Here is a 17,734-nt window from a genome sequence, read left to right on the forward strand (position 1 = left end):
AAGATGAGTCAAAAAACCCAGTAGGACAGAGTAAATGTATATTTTGGCAGACTTCTATTAATGATCAAAGACCAAAGCTAAGCGTCTGTATAAATGGCACTTTTATAGAAGGCTTATTAGACACAGGTGCGGATGTTAGTGTCATTACCCCAGAATCTTGGCATCCAAATTGGCCTCTTCAAGACGTAATGTTCAGTTCCTGGGAATTGGAACCCTATCTCGTGTAAAACAAAGCACAAGATGGGTTGAATGCATAGGGCCTGAAGGGCAAATAGGAAGACTAAGGCCATATATAGCCAATATTGCCATAAATTTATGGGGCCGTGACCTGTTATAGCAATGGAATACCCAGATTAACATTCCTGTAGTTCCAGGAACTCATAATTCTGGGAAGGATATGATGAGGTATTATGGAAAAAGGTCACCAGCCATTCAGGCTGTACAAGAACATACAGCAAATACCAAACCTTTAGAGGTACCAACAGCCCTACCTTTAAAATGGCTAACTGAGAAGCCAATATGGATCAAACAGTGGCCTCTAGCTGAAGATAAACTACAGGCATTGGAACAGCTGGTGCAAGAGCAACTAGATGCTCACCATATTGAAGAATTAACCAGCCCTTGGAATTCTCCCGTGTTTGTTGTAAAAAAGAAATCTGGTAAATGGAGAATGGTGACAGATCTAAGAGCTGTCAACAAAGTAATTCAACCTATGGGCCCACTACAATCTGGAATTCCTTTGCCTTCTCTGTTACCAAAAGGATGGCCTCTTATAGTTATTGATTTGAAAGATTGTTTTTTCACTATACCCTTACAAGAAAAGGATAGAGAAAAATTTGCCTTCACAGTGTCTACTTATAATAATTCTCCGCCTAATAGGAGATATCAATGGACTGTTCACCCACAGGGTATGCTCAATAGTCCTACATTGTGCCAATATTTTGTAAGTAAGCCATTGGAAATAATTCGTAAACAATTCCCCAAGTCCATAATTTATCATTACGTGGATGACATCTTGTTATCTGATTCAAATAAAGATACTTTAGAAAGTTTGAAGAAGTAAAGAAAGTCTTGCCTAGGTGGGGATTACAAATTGCCCCTGAAAAGATTCAAAGAGGAAATTCTATTAATTACCTAGGTTACAGAATAGGGTTAGAGAAAATTAAATCGCAAAAGGCACAAATTAGGAGAGACCGGTTAAAGACTCTTAATGACTTCCAAAGATTGTTAGGAGACATTTCCAGTCTATGACCAACTGTTGGGATAACACCTGATCTAATAGTTCATTTAAACAAAACCTTAGATGGTGATAAAGATTTGAATAGTCCAAGAAAACTGACAGCTGAAGCAGAAAAGGAACTGACAATGATTGAGGAAAAATTATAGGAGGCACATGTGGATAGGGTGAACCCAAATCTTAGCTGCATCCTAGTCATATTGCCTTCCAGAATTTCTCCTACAGGGATTCTAATGCAGAGGGAAGATATTATTTTAGAGTGGATATTTATACCTAATAAACCAAGTAAAAAATTAAAAACTTGGGGCTGGAGAGATGGCTCAGTGGTTAAGAGCACTGTCTGCTCTTCCAGAGGTCCTGAGTTCAATTCCCAGCAACCACATGGTGGCTCCAAACCATCTGTAAAGAGATCTGGCGCCCTCCTCTGGCGTGTGGGTATAAATAGAGGCAGAAAGTTGTATACATAATAAATAAATCTTAAAAAAAAAATTAAAAACTTATGTGGAAAAAGTCTCTGAATTTATTATAAAAGGTAAGCTGAGACTTCGTCAACTAGCAGGTATAGACCCAGCAGAAATTATAGTGCCTTTTACTACTGAAGAAATAAAAAAGTTATGGGAAGACAATGAACCGTGGCAAAGAGCTTTTGCTAATTTTTTGGGAGAAATTAATAGCAACTATCCCAAAAGTGGTAGACTTAACCTCATAAAAAGAACTTCTTGGATTCTTCCTAGAATTGTACGTGATGCTCCAATACCTGGAGCCCGTACGTTCTATACTGATGCAAATAAATCAGGGAAAGCAGGTTACAAGTCAGATGAATTGAGTAAGGTGGAACAAAGCCCTTATAATTCTGTCCAGAAGGCAGAATTATATGCCATTCTTATGGTGCTAAGGGATTTTAAAGAACCTCTTAACATAGTTTACAGATTCACAATATGCAGAAAGAGTTATCTTGCATATTGAAACCGCTGAATTTATACCAGATGACACAGAGTTGACTTCATTGTTTATCCAGGTACAAGACATAATCAGGAACAGGCTTTGTCCGATATACATAACACACATCCGGTCACATACAGGTCTGCCTGGTCCTCTAGCCCAAGGCAATGCTGAGATTGATTAATTATTGATTGGAAGTGTGTTGCAGGCCTCAGAATTTCATAAGAAGCATCATGTCAATAGTAAAGGCTTAAAGAAAGAATTTTCCATTACTTGGCAACAAGCAAAGGACATTATAAAGAGATGTCCTACTTGTTCTTTCTATAATCAAACACCGTTGCCTGCAAGGAGTAACCCAAAGGGTACTAAGAGAAATGAAATTTGGCAGATGGATGTGTTCCACTTTATGGAATTTGGTAAATTAAAATATGTACACCACACCATAGACACGTATTCAGGTTTTCAATGGGCTACTGCCCTGAGCTCAGAAAAGGCTGATTCAGTAATCACACATTTATTGGAAGTCATAGCCATCATGGGTATACCTGCACAAATAAAGACAGATAATGGTCCAGCATATGTATCTAAGAAAATGAAACGCTTTTTTGATTATTATAATATAAAACACATTACAGGTATACCAAATAATCCTACAGGTCAGGCAGTTATAGAAAGATCAAATCGTACTATAAAGTATATGCTGAACAAACAGAAAGGGACCGGAAATACCCCCAGAAATAGATTACATAATGCTTTATTAACCTTGAATTTTCTTTTTTTTTTTTTTTTTTAATATTTATTTATTTATTATGTATACAATATTCTGTCTGCATGTATGTCTGCAGGCCAGAGGAGGGCACCAGACCTCATTACAGATGGTTGTGAGCCACCATGTGGTTGCTGGGAATTGAACTCAGGACCTTTGGAAGAGCAGGCAATGCTCTTAACCACTGAGCCATCTCTCCAGCCCACCTTGAATTTTCTTAACGCTAATGAGAAAGGAATGACAGCAGCAGAAAGACATTGGATAATGGAAAAGTCTGCTGAACTAAATCAACCGATTTATTTCAAAGATGTGCTGACCTCTCAATGGAAGCCAGGAGATGTGCTACGTTGGGGAAGGGGTTTTGCTCTTGTTTCCACAGAAGAAGAAAAATTGTGGATACCATCAAAATTAATAAAGTTTCGATTTGAAGAGGAGAAACCTCTTGGAAAGGAGAAATGACAACTCATCCACAATGATGATATTCATACAGGTGGTAAGAAAAACATATAGAATGGGGGCAGGGTTCTGTTCCTAGCTCCACAGGAAAACACTCATCTTTGAAAAATTCAAGGGACCCTGGATGTTTGGATACTGACAGATGGAAAAATACCTGCCCAATAGGAAATATCAAGAAAACTGAATGGATTGTGTAAGTAATATTAATCCATATTTCTAAATTTATAAAGCTGGTTTTGAAGTTGGAATCTGGCTCAGTCCCTCTCCAATTCCAAGCCTGTTAGTAAGAGAAAAACCCAGAGTTTCTGGAGTTTCTGTCTCATGTCAAGAGCCATGATATGGGACAGAAAGAAATATGAGTTTAGAAAACATCTTTGCTTTTCTTCATATCTATCATACTTTTCATTGAATATATCTATCATGCCTTTCAGTGAATATATACATATATGTCTATATGATTAATGTTTAAGTTTTTCACAATGAACAATGAGTTTTTCCTGAAGTGACATTTGAAGTTTCCAGGAAGAAGATGGGGCCCCATAACAACAACTCCACCTGGTTGATATGACGTCATGATACTGATAGCGCTACTACAAGACCTGCTTTGGGTACCAGCTGCATAAGACAGTTCCAACTTGGTTAGCTGAAATGGTGCACATCTTATACAACATTTTGGCCAGACCTGCACAAAATACTCAGAGACTATTTGCAATTTTAAAAGACATTGATCTTGAAATTTAACCATCATTTTACTTTCACAGGATCCCCCAGAAAGAACGTTGCCCCCATGACAGCTGGAAGTAATTCTAGAGGATGACGTCTCCTCTCCCAGTAAAGTTTGCCCTTGGGTTTAGGGACATCATTTAGGGGTTGATTATAATTAGTATACGATTGAGGGTTGGGGGAGGAATTTTATAAGCTCAGGGATCATTTTGAAAAAAAAAAAGAGGGATGATGGGATAATAGATTTGTAATTGTGAGTTACTGTTTTTAGACAAATATATTGGTGGTATAGATTCTTGTATATTAATACAAAGTTAAATTATATTGACTATTGTATGCATGCATGTCTCTACCTCTGTTTAAAACATTTTTTTATGTATTGACATATATTGTATTGATATATATATTGTATATATTTACCATATTGCAGTGTACATTTCTACCTCTGATTAAGATTCTTTTTTTTTTTTTTTTTTTTTGGTTTTTCGAGACAGGGTTTCTCTGTGGTTTTGGAGCCTGTCCTGGAACTAGCTCTTATAGACCAGGCTGGTCTCGAACTCACAGAGATCCGCCTGCCTCTGCCTCCCGAGTGCTGGGATTAAAGGCGTGCGCCACCACCGCCCGGCTTCTGATTAAGATTCTTATATAATATTTGTGTTTTGATATATATTTACCTACTGCAATGTATATTTGTACATTGTTTATATTTGGAGGTCATTGTCCTTATTTGTTTTGAAAGACCCCAGTGGACCTCCGTGAGGAGGTCCATCAGTAGGTCATCATCTGGGGGCAAGACTTTTGGAGGATGGGGCTTGGGCACCGGGGACTTGGTGAGGGTTGGGTACAGGGAGGAGTGGGGCGGAGGTCCCGTTGGGGTGGGAAGGAGTGGAGGGGGTAAAGTAGGTGCAGAGGGGGTTTCGGGATGACGAAAGGCTTGACCCAGGGCGGTGGGTCATAAGCCATCGCCTCCCAGATCACGATATACGCGACCTGGTCTGGATGCCCGTGAGGGCCAGGATCCATCACTTTAGCCTTTACCTGTAAGATAACATTGATGTCAAAAGTACCATCCCTTGGCCAGCCCACATTGAACGTGGGCCATTCCGAGGAACAGAAAGTTACCCAGCATCTCTTCCGAACGTCCACTGACTGGTAATTTGCAATGTCTTGGACGTCTCGCCAGTGCTGTAAAGTCAGACTTAGAGGGGTGGTTACAGATTGGCCCATTCTCTCAACCGCGGTGACAGTAACAATTAGACAGACAAACAAAATACAACTTAGACAGACACAGAAACTCGCAGCGCGGCTTTGGCGTAAAACCGAAAGCAAGAATTCAAACGGAGACTTTGAGGACCCGGGCTCCTCGTCTCCCAAAAGAGTCACGAATCCCTCAGACAGTGGGGCAGCCCCCAACAGTCCCAGTTCCACGCGACTCACAAACTGCAAATGGGCCACGAATCGGGCCCCCAAACACCACTGAGACGTCTCCCAGGGCTGCGGTGGGGAGTACGAGCTCGTCAGCTCCTCCCCGGGTCCGCCAAATACAAATCTGATTAGCTAACCAGTACAAACGCAGGCGCAAACATAAAAGACAGAAGACAGACAGAAAACAATTGTGCTGGCCAGCTTACCTCCCGGTGGTGAGTCGGTGGTCCCTGGGCAGGGGTCTCCAAATCTCGGTGGAACCTCCAAATGAAAGACCCCAGTGGTGGGCAGTCTTTCAGGCTGAGGAGACCCTCCCAAGGAACAGCAAGTCACTCTTCGGATGCAAATAGCAAGAGGCTTTATTCAGTACACAGGTACCTGGGGCGACTTAGTCTTTCGGAAGACAAGCGCGCCTGCAGACTGGGGGAAGGTCTTTTTATAGGAAAGAGGGCAGCAGAAGCAGATTACAGAAGCAAATGCATCGTTAGTGGTCAGTTGGAATGGGGCAAGGGGCACAGGTGGTTTTTCCTCTCCCAGCACAGATGTATGGGAACAGATATCCTGTTAATTGATGTCCTGTCCGAATCTATGGATATAAATATCCTGTTTTGCAGCCAGGGACCCTGACCTTACTCTGCACTTACAGTCGTTCGTCAAAAGCTTTGTGAAATGACGTTACAGCAGCTAAGCTGGGATCTTTCATAGGGGGAGTTGTCTCTTCTGTGAATTACTGATATTCTAAGTTGGGCACATGTGCTGACTATAGGCATCCTGTTTCCCTAAGCAAACGGGATGTTCTCATTAGAGCAGGCCAGCTGCGGGTTCCTTATCGCTTGGGGCCAGATGGCTGACCGGCTGACCGCAGATATCTTGCCTGGCTTCTCCGCCCTTGTTCTCAAGTCGAACTTCCCTGCTCTAATGTTACTTGTGTTGCTCCAAAGTTTAAGCCTGGCATTGCTGCTGCTTAGCTGTTTGTCTATACTGTGGGGATCTTTCAGTTTCACAGTCGTTTATTTTCTTAGTCTTTAAGTTAGATAGATATTGAGAATTATATAGATTAATAGTCATCTAAGTTTGTCATTTATAATTAGACTAATCAGGTTCTTTAGATATATAGAGATTATACTCAGTATAGATAGATAATCTTCAACTTCTTCAAAGAGCTGTAGAAAATGGCCTTTAATCTAACTCAGAGTTTTGTGGTAGTGAGACACAATTGCTCCTGGCAACACCACTCTATTCCCAAGAGAATGTTGAGCACCAAAGACACTCCACCTGGAGATTTTCTTTTTGGCAGAACTGGCCTTTGGGCAAAGAAATGCCCATACCTCAACGACTGACAAAGATACAGAGCATGCATCAATGGATAAAACAGGACTGTCATATCCTGCCAAGCAGGGTAAGATAGTTTTGAAAAGTTGCTTTCCTTAGAAAATGGTATGTCAGTTATGTTAGGCCTTAGCCAAAGTTGGTTGCTTCAACGCTGCTAACGTGACTTTGGGTGATTGCCCAGGTAGCCAGTTGTCTCTGTGATTTGTTGCATGTTTTGGAAGTTGTTTTGCTGAACTTCCTAATTACCCAGGCAACATTATTTCCCTTCTCAGATCTTCGATGGGGTCGAAGACTATATAAATGGAGTTACTTTCTCTCATGACTTGGCCATGTTATTTATTATACAAGACCTGTGGCGGACTTCTCGACCGGCGAAGAAGAATGACCACCACATCAGGATTCTACTCAGAACACGCTTTTACTGGAGTGCCCTTGATTGATGGGGAGCAAGGAACGAGAGGGCGGGAAAACGAGGGACTGGGATGGGAGGGGTAGGGAGCTAAGGGGAGAGGCAGCAGGAAGCGAAGGGACCGGGGGCACTTAGGCAGCCGCTTAAATAGGGAATTGGCACATGGGTCGCCCTGTGATTGGCTGCCACCAACAGCTGGCACCAGACCGCATAGGGATAGGCTCAAGGATCCTCATCCACCGCGCATGCGGGAAGCGGGGACGCGCAGCTCTCAAAGCCATAGCCAAATATGGAGTTGTTTATTTCCAACAAGACAGGATGTTGGCGCCATCTTGTAATGGCGATCCTGTCCGGTTCACTACAAAGACCAAGCTAGTTAGAATAGGATATTTGTACTTATTGTATATAATTTCATAGTAGGTTTAGAACTCTCTTATTTAAACAAAAGGGGGAGGTGTTGCGGGAGGTCCTCCAACTCCTTCAGCCTATAGCTGCTGAGATACCAGCCCATTGGGGCGTGGTCTCTCTCACTTTAAAAAAGCGGCCACTTCCCTCTCCTCTCTCTCTCTTCACTTCCTGCTCCGCTGGCGACTAGACTCCCTTCCTAGTTGCGTAGAGAGCTGTTGCCTGGGACAGTGATCTGTAAGTTTTTTCCCCTTTAAATAAATGCCACCCTATTAATCATAATTCCAAGCTGGTGTGGCATTGTTTGTGACTTACGCCTTCAGGAGACTGAAAAAGGATTACAAGTTCAGGAAGAAATATCCAAAATAATAACGTAAAAATAAATTGTACAAAATTTTAAAATTGTGCCTCATGGGCTAGAGAGGGTGGTTCAGCCATTAAAGGTTAGGCTGACACCTAAAAAGAGTACAGATCATTTAAATTTTATAAAAAATTTCCAGAAATATTTTGATAAAATCAGACAAAGATCAAATTATTAGAAACTATTATAAGTCAGCATCACTTATTAACTGATACCAAAGCTATCAGCAAAATATGAATCCTGAAGTGTGAAAACTGGACTGTCTGAAGGCAGACATGATGACTCATGCCTATCATACCAACATTCGTCAATGTAGGATCATTCTGAGTTCATGGCCAGCCTATGGTGTGAGATGATGTGGGATTCCCTTCTGTATGCTATGAACACCATTGGTTAATAAAGAAGTTACTTTGGACCTATTGTAGCACAGCCAATAACCACTTAGGGTAAGTGGGAATTCCAATCAGATAGAGGAGGAGAGAGTAGGCAGAGCCAGAGAAGCCAGGTAGCCACTTCAGGAGACACTGGATGGAACCTTACCAGTAGGCCACAAATTGTGGCGATACACAGATTAATAGAAATGTGTTAATTTAAGATATAAGCGCTAGCCAATAAGAAGTGTGAGCTAATAGACCAACCAGTGTTGTAATAATACAGCTTCTGTGTGATTATTCTGGGTCTGGGTGGCTGGGAACAAACGAGCAGCCTCCGTCTACAAAGGTACATGGAAATAAATAGAAAGTCAAGAATATTTTAAACTTGGGCTGGAGAGATGGCTCAGCAGTTAAGAGCACTGCCTGCTCTTCCAAAGGTCCTGAGTTCAATTCCCAGCAACCACATGGTGGCTAACAACCATCTGTAATGAGGTCTGGTGCCCTCTTCTGGCCTGCAGGCATACACACAAACTGAATATTGTATACATAATAAGTAAATAAATATTAAAAAAAAAAGAATATTTTAAACTTATATGTACTTGTGCATGTGTTAGTGCACACGTACCACAATGGATTTGTACAAGTTAGACAACAGCTTTCAGTAGCTGGTTCTCTCCTTGCACCATGTGCTTAGACTCAATTCGTCAGGCTTGGCACCAAGTACCTTTACCCACTGAGCCATCTCACTTGTTCCCAAGGAGATATTCTGAAAGAGGACCAAGATATAAACACTAGCTTTATCAGATACCAAGGCATTTACTATGACATACAAGACCATAGTATAGTTCGGTGGTAGACTACATGCTTAACATATGTGAGGCCCTAGTTCAGTCTCCAGTACAAAGAGAAAGCATTGCTGGGTGGTGGTGGTGCATACCTTCAATCCCAACACTCAGGAGGCTAATGTAGTCTACAGAGCCAATTCCAGGACAGTCAGGGCTACACAGAGAGACCCTGTCTTGAAAGCAACAACAAAAAAAGGATACTATGGGCTGGAGAGATGGCTCAGAGGTTAAGAGCATTGCCTGCTCTTCCAAAGGTCCTGAGTTCAATTCCCAGCAACCACATGGTGGCTCACAACCATCTGTAATGGGGTCTGGTGCCCTCTTCTGGCCTGCAGGTATACACACAGACAGAATATTGTATACTAAATAAAAAAAAAGGATACTATTTATACTCATAAAGACAGATGGACACTGGATCATAGTAGCCCAGATCAGATCCACAAATATAGATGACTTTGTGACTCTGTGCCCTTTCGTGCAGAAAAGAAATAACGTACTTCTCACAGATTCTGAGAACTGGATATATATGAGAAAGATAAAATTGAATCCTTACCACAAATCTATTCCCAGTCCATTATAGAGTAAATAGAAAAGGTTTTAGGATATAATGTAGAAGAATGTACCCATGAATTCAAGACAGAGAAGTATTTATTTTTGCTCTTTGAAACAGGTTGTCTCTATCTGTAGTCCTTCCTGGCCAGGGATCCTCTGGCCCTCTTCCTCTGCTTCTGGATTCTAGTCTGGTATAAATGCAAATGAGGAGCATTTATACTCATTCCAACTATTAGGTGAAAAGACTGATACATTTGGCAACATTTGTTCATCAAAAGACAAGCCACCAGATGGGGATATAGGTCAGTTAGTAGAGTGTTTGCCTAATATTTACAAAGCACTGGGATCAATCCCTGGTACCACATAAATCGTTTGGTGGTACAAGACTGTAATCCCAGCACTCAGGAGACTGGGACGGGAGGATCGTCTTGGATACCTAGTGTTTGAGGCCAGCTGGACTATGCATGACCCTGACTAAGGAGGACCACCACTGTGAAGAAGAATGTGGGACTAAGGAGATGGCCCAGCCAGTAGAGTGCTTCCACACACGCATGTATTGACTTTATCAATTCCCGGTACCCATGTGAAACAATGCTGGGCACAGTAGCATGGATTCGTAACCCTAGTTTTGGAGATGGAGACAGGGAGATCCCCGGAGTTCCCTGACCAGTTAGGGCTAGCAGAACTGGCAAGCTTTAGCCCAATGAGAGACCTCAAAACAGGTGGATGGCTCCTGAGGGGTGACACTCAAGGTTGTTTTCTGGCAGGCACGAATGCATACAACAGAGAGATGCATGGCTAACAAAAACAAGATGTGATCAGGATGAGGCCCCAGGTCCAATCCTCCGTACTGCAAAGAGAAAGGAAAGATAACGCTTCAGTATACTTATCCTTATTTAAAGATGTGTCCAGGATGCATAAAGAACCACACAGGAACAAGAAAAACAAAACCGAAAGCCTTAACAATAAAGTTACAAACGTGAACTAGAGGTTTGAACCAAGACTTCACAAAAGAAATCTGCAAGGTCAACAAACAGGAGAAAACTTCCTCAATTTCATTTGCAGTGATGGAAATGCAAATTCCAGCCACAATAAGTAGCATTGTCCACACCAGAGCTGCTAAAATTAAAGCCTGGAAACACCGAATGTTGATTGGGACACAACAAAGAGCCTCATCTACACGGATAATGAGGCGACTAGCGGTTAAACGTTCTGTTTTTCAACACAACTGTCCCAGATTGCCCTCAAATTTAGTTGTTTCCTGACTCAAAGCGAGTTCCAGAACAACCAGCACAACACAGTGAGACCTGTGACAGAAATTTATGACGGCCTGGCGGCAGAGAGTCAGCAAGTAACCACTAGCCATGAGCCCCCCCCCCCACACCACACCTGGCCTAGCTCCTGAGTTATCTATCACACAGCCCTAATCCATCCTTTGTGTTACAATGGATACCTTTTGTTGCCCTATGTGAATCTCCTCTGAGAGTTTCCCGTGGATACAAAGCCTATGCAAAACTTGGTCAGAGGAAACCCAGAAAACCAAGGTACCTCATGAATCAGGTATTTGCACCTGGCATTGTGTTTTTAGAAACTTCAGTTTGTTTTGATATGGAAATCCACTAGCTGAAGTGTAAACATTACAATTTATTTTAAAATTGCCATAGGGCTAAGGGAAAGGGATTCAGTCCACAGAGACTGGGGACCCCTGTGGCTGCAAAGGTTAAGTTCATTCTCAAGGTGTCTCTGAGTCTTCATTCCATGGACCTGTGTGAACCCACACACCTACTCTGCATTACCTGCGACAGAGAGACCAAATATATATATAAAACAAACAAGGAAGTGATTTTTATAATAGTCATTATACTGCCCCCTACTGGTGAGGAGTGAGACATATAATTGGGTGGGATGCTGTCTTTTGAACTACATTCAAAGTTTTTTTTTAAAAAAATATTTATTTATTTATTTTTTATTTATTTTTTTGTTTTGTTTTGCTTTTCGAGACAGGGTGTCACTGTGGCTTTGGAGCCTGTCCTGGAACTAGCTCTGTAGACCAGGCTGGTCTCGAACTCACAGAGATCCGCCTGCCTCTGCCTCCCGAGTGCTGGGATTAAAGGCGTGCGCCACCATCGCCCGGCTATTTATTTATTATGTATACAATATTCTGTCTGTGTGCATGTTTGCAGGCCAGAAGAGGGCAGCAGGCCTTTTTACAGAGGGTTTTGAGCCACCATGTGGTTGCCGAGAATTGAACTCAGGACCTTTGGAAGAGCAGGCAATGCTCTTAACCACTGAGCCATCTCTCCAGCCCCCAAAGCTGTTTTCATATGGCGATCACACAGTGTGAGTACTCTAACTCTCCCTCTAAGTCCTCACTGTATTTTATGCTTTGCTATCTCTATAGTTCTGCCTAACATTCAAAATAAGAACGCCTTAAAAGCATTTGACTCAGTGCTGGAAAGACAGCTCAGCAGTTAAAAACACGAATTACTCTCGCAGAGGACCAGAGTTTAGTTCCTGGCACCTATATCAGCTGGCTCACAACTGCCGGTTCCAAGGGATCTGATGTCCTCTACTGACTTCTGCAGGCACCTGCATGCATGTGGCACACATAAACTCAGGCAGATACACACATATACACATATAAATAAAAAGTAAACATAAATCTTTAAAAAAGAAGAGATAAACTAAAAAGAAAACAAACATTGAATTAGACACCCCTACATGACAGAAGTTGTGGCAAATTAAAACAGTCTTCCTTAAATTGTAGTAAACATTATATTCATTGTTCATTTATATTTTGAGGTAGGAACTCATGTGGTCTAGACTGGCCTTGAACTTTGTTTTAGTTTTTTGAGACAAGGTTTCTATAGGCACTCTGAAATGTATGGGTATACATACATATAAATAAACAAATTGTACAAAACAAAGAAGGCCTATATCAATGAAAAGATAACCCAAATCCATAATAGGAACTTTCAATATCAAAAAGAAGTGATTATGAGCATTGGTGGCACACACCTTTAATCCCAGCACTTGGAAGGCAGAGGCAGGCAGATCTCTGTGAGTTTGATGCCAGCCTGATGTACAGAGCTAGTTCCAGGACAGCTAGGGCTATTCGGAGAAATCCTGTCTCCAAAACAGACAGACAAGCAAGTAGACGTGTGTAGGGACTGGGAACATAGCCCAGTCAGGAGAGTGCTGGCTTAGCAGAGTGCAGCCCCCAGCTTTGAATAGAACCTAGATTCTTATCCAATGCTAATAATCCCAGCACTCAGGAAGTAGAGCAGAGAATCAGAAATTCAAGGTCACCCTCAGCTACTTAGTGAATTCTTGGCCAGCCTTGAATATTTGAGACCCTTTCTCAAACAAGCAATCAGGGACTGGGGGACCGGCTCAGTTGGTAGTGTTTGCCATGCAAATATGGGGCCCTAAATTGGGTTCTCCATCACCCAGGGAAACTAGCCTAGCTAGGAGGTACACGTTTGCAATCTCATGCTGAGGAAGCAGAGGCAACATCCCTGGTGTTGAGATAATGGCGCCAGAGGGGCATTTGCAGCATCCCATACATAGCAGGCTAGGCACAAGCCACAGCGGGTGACAGAATATGCCATTCAGAGAGAATGTGAGTGTGAAGTTTATTGAGAAGAAGGTGTTGGGATGGTAGCATGGAGGGAGGGAAGAGAGAGACACAGAGAAAGAGAGGGAGGGAGGAGAGAGAAGGGAGGAAAGGGAGCAAGTGTGTGTGGGGGGAGAGAGGCAGAAACTTGCCTCTTCAGAAGAATGGCAGGGAAGGGGGGGAGGGGGGAGGGAGAGAGGGAGGGAGAAAGAGAGAGAGAGAGAGAGAGAGAGAGAGAGAGAGAGAGAGAGAGATGGGGGAGTGGGCAGAGCTTGTCTCTTAAAGGGACCTTTGCACCTGTGTACAGATTTGCGTACATCCTTCCAGAAGCTAGGGCAGGCCAACATTGCCTGAATCCTAACACCTGGGGCTTGCTGGCCAACTAGTCTAGCCCCATCAGTGATTTCCAGATTCAGTGAGAGACCTTGTCTTCAAACACTAAAATGGCTAGGAACGGTGGTGGCACACACCTTTAATTCCAGTACTTGTGGGGGTGGGGCAGGCACACACTGGAGGAATCTCTGTGAGTTCAAGGCCAGCTTGGTCTGCGAAGCAAGTTCCAAGACAGCCAGAGTTGTTTCACAGAGAAACCTTGTCTTAAAACAAACAAAGTAGAAGGAGAGAACTGGCTCCCTCAAAAAGTCGTCTTATGTCTTTCGCACATGCTCAGTGGCAGGCACACACCTGTACTCCCATCCCAGGGAATCCATTGATCTCTTCAGGCTTCTGCTGGGACTAGGTGTAGGGGAAGCCCAGCCCAATGGGGGGGCATGTTCGCCTCGGGCTAATGTTTACCTGTAAATCTGGCGGCCATGAGCCCCGCTGGTCCCTTTCGTATTTCCTGCCCATTGCTGGATCCCTGGTGTTGTAAGCTATCCCTTCATTAAATTTTGCTGTTTCATATTAAGCTAGCCTGGTTATTACATCGCATCAACTAGGCACACGTGTGATGATTATACATACATTCAGGCAAAACTCATAAAATACAATAAACACATCATTAAGAAAAGAACTCAAGATCAGTTTGGGTTATTTTTAATTTGTATCTGTTTTCTCTGTACGAATGTTGTCTGCAAGTGTGTCTATGGGTCACAGGTGTCATTTGTGCCTAGTGTCCATGGAGACCAGAAGTGGGACCCCCGGGACTGGTGGTACAGATGATGGTGAGCAGCCACGTATGCTGGGAATTGCAAGAGTAACAAGCAATCCTTTTTTTTTTTTTAATTTAACTTCTTCATTGATTCTTTGAAAGTTTCACATTATGCACCCAGATTCCGTTACCTCCTGGTTCCCCATATCTTTCCCTCACCTCTATAGTACCTCCCCCAAAGGGAGCAAAACAGAGCAAGCAAGCAAACAAAAACAAGAGTAAAACAAAATAAACCCTTCTCTTCTTCATCTTTCCTGCCTCTCCAGCACCTCTCCATTCGTCCTGGTGCCATTGGGGACCTCCGTGCGTCACACAATCAGTTTTACTAGCAAATGTTCATGCAGTGAGTCACTGGTCTGGTTCAAGGCCTCTGGTTTCTGCTACCATCACTGGATTCTCACCAGAACTCCTCCAGGATGCCCTGTGGCTGCACCTGAGTCATGAAGATCCTGTAGATATCGTTCCACAGGACTGGTCCCTTCACGACCTCCAAATGGGGTCGTTGTTAGGGTGGACCAACCCAAGACCAGGGTGTGGACCTGGGTGGCAGTTGAACTGGTCAGTCCGGGTCCCAGGGCCACCCAGCTCAGGCGAGGGGGCAGAGTCAGCTCCCCTACACCTTTGCCCCTCAGGTTTGGTTCACCTTGGCCTGTGGTGAGGGATGGGGCTGTCTCTCCTGAGTATAGGGGCCAGATCTTTTTCTAGTGTCTTAAGATAGAATAAAAATTCCAATGTGAAAGCCACAGAGAAACCCTGTTTCGAAAAACAAAAAAACAAAACAAAACAAAAAAATTCCAATGTGTTCTTCATAGTTCTCTGCAGGAAAGCACTTGCTTAGTAGTTTGTAGATTAGGTTTTAAGTCTTATTTTCCTGCTAAGTGGATTTTATTTATTTTTTTTCCGTTTATTTATTTATTAAAGATTTCTGTCTCTTCCCCGCCACCTCCTCCCATTTCCCTCCCCCTCCCCCAATCAAGTTCCCCTCCCTTATCAGCCCTTAGAGCTATCAGGGTTCCCTGCCCAGTGGAAGTACAAGGACCACCCACCTCCATCCAGGTCTAGTAAGGTGAGCATCCAAACTGCCTAGGCTCCCACAAAGCCAATTCGTGCAGTAGGATCAAAAACCCATTGCCATTGTTCTTGAGTTCTCAGTAGTCCTCATTGTTCGCTATGTTCAGCGAGTCCAGTTTTATCCCAGGTTTTTTCAGACCCAGGCCAGCTGGCCTTGGTGAGTTCCCGATAGAACATCCCCATTGTCTCAGTGTGTGGGTGCACCCCTCCCGGTCCTGAGTTCCTTGCTCGTGCTCTCTCTCCTGTTCCTGATTTGGACCTTGAGATTTCTGTCCGGTGCTCCAATGTGGGTCTCTGTCTCTGTCTCCTTTCATCGCCTGATGAAAGTTAATATTCAGGAGGATGCCTGTATGTTTTTCTTTGGGTTCTCCTTATTTAGCTTCTCTAGGATCACTAATTATAGGCTCAATGTCCTTTGTTTATGGCTAGAAAACAAATATGAGTGAGTACATCCCATGTTCATCTTTTTGGGTCTGGCTTACCTCACTCAGGATAGTGTTTTCTATTTTCATCCATTTGCATGCAAAATTCAAGAAGTCCTTGTTTTTTACTGCTGAGTAGTACTCTAATATGTATATATTCCATCCATTCTTCCATTGAAGGGCATCTAGGTTGTTTCCAGGTTCTGGTTATTACAAACAATGCTGCTATGAGCATAGTAGAGCATATACTTTGTTTTATGATAAGGTCTCTCTTGGGTATATTCCCAAGAGTGGTATTGCTGGATCCAGGGGTAGGTTGATCCCGAATTTCCTGAGAAACCAAAACACTGCTTTCCAAAGTGGTTGCACAAGTTTGCATTCCCACCAGGAATGGATGAGTGTACCCCTTTCTCCACAGCCTCTCCAGCAAAGGCTATCATTTGTGTTTTTTATTTTAGCCATTCTGACAGGTATAAGATAGTATCTTAAAGTTGTCTTGATTTGCATTTCCCTGATCGCTAAGGAAATTGAGCATGACCTTGAGTGTCTTTACAAGCAATCCTTTTATTCCCCCCCCCCCCACACTTTTTAAAACAGTTTTCCACCTGTGAGTCTAGCTGTGAAGATCTGTCTCCTCCAGCCTCACTGGGGACCTACACTCAGGTGCACATATCCAGACAACACAGACACATAACTAACTTATATTTCTTATTTTTCAACAGGCTATCTCTACATAGCCCTGACTGTCCTGGAGCTCACTCTGTAGACCAGGCTGGCCTTCAGCTCACAGAGATCCACCTGCCTCTGCTTCCCAAGTGCTGCAATTAAAGGCGTGTACCATCACTACCAACTCCATACAAATAATTTCAAATAATAAAAACAAATCTTTAAAAAAAGTAAAAAACAATTTTTTTTAAAAGAGGCAGTGTTTACAACGTAGTAAATAGATAGTTGGACAGAAAGACTAGATGAAGCCAAATGACAGATCATTTGGAAAGCTATCAGAAAAAAATTCTATTTAGGACCTAGAAACAAAATGACCTCCTGGGGAATGACCCGTGGCATAAGTTTGACCAAGACATTTGATGGGAGATGAGGAGCCAGAAATGACACCTAGGGGGCAGAGGTAGGAACAACCAGAAGAGTAGATTGTCAAAAAGATATGGTAAAGAAGGTCTTTCTAGGGAGCTGGAGAGATGGCTCAGAGGTTAAGAGCACTGACTGCTCTCCCAAAGGACCCGAGTTCAATTCCCAGCAACCACATGGTGGCTCACAACCATCTGTAATGAGAGCTGGTGTCCTTTTCTGCCAGGCAGGCATACACACAGACAGAACACTATTTACATAATAAATAAATACAATCTTCTAAAGGTTGCCAGTTGCCAAGTAAAATGATCTACCTGTCTCTGCCTCCTGAGTGTGGGGATTCAAGGATTCACCGAGTGAATGTGACAAAAGAAGAGGTGAGGCTCAGAGGGGCTACACACCTTCCTGCGGTGTAGACAGATTTTCTTTTGGCCAACAACCCACAAAAAGTAACACAGAGACTTATTAATTATAAAAGCTCAGACTATAGAATTGTCTTGTCCCACCAGCTCTTTTTTTCTTTCTTTTTTTTTTTTTTTTTTCTTCAAGACAGGGTTTGTCT

The sequence above is a fragment of the Microtus oregoni genome, unplaced genomic scaffold (assembly GCF_018167655.1).
Source record: "Microtus oregoni isolate MIOR12 unplaced genomic scaffold, Mior012 000002F_ref0000024, whole genome shotgun sequence".
Classification (NCBI taxonomy): domain Eukaryota; kingdom Metazoa; phylum Chordata; class Mammalia; order Rodentia; family Cricetidae; genus Microtus; species Microtus oregoni.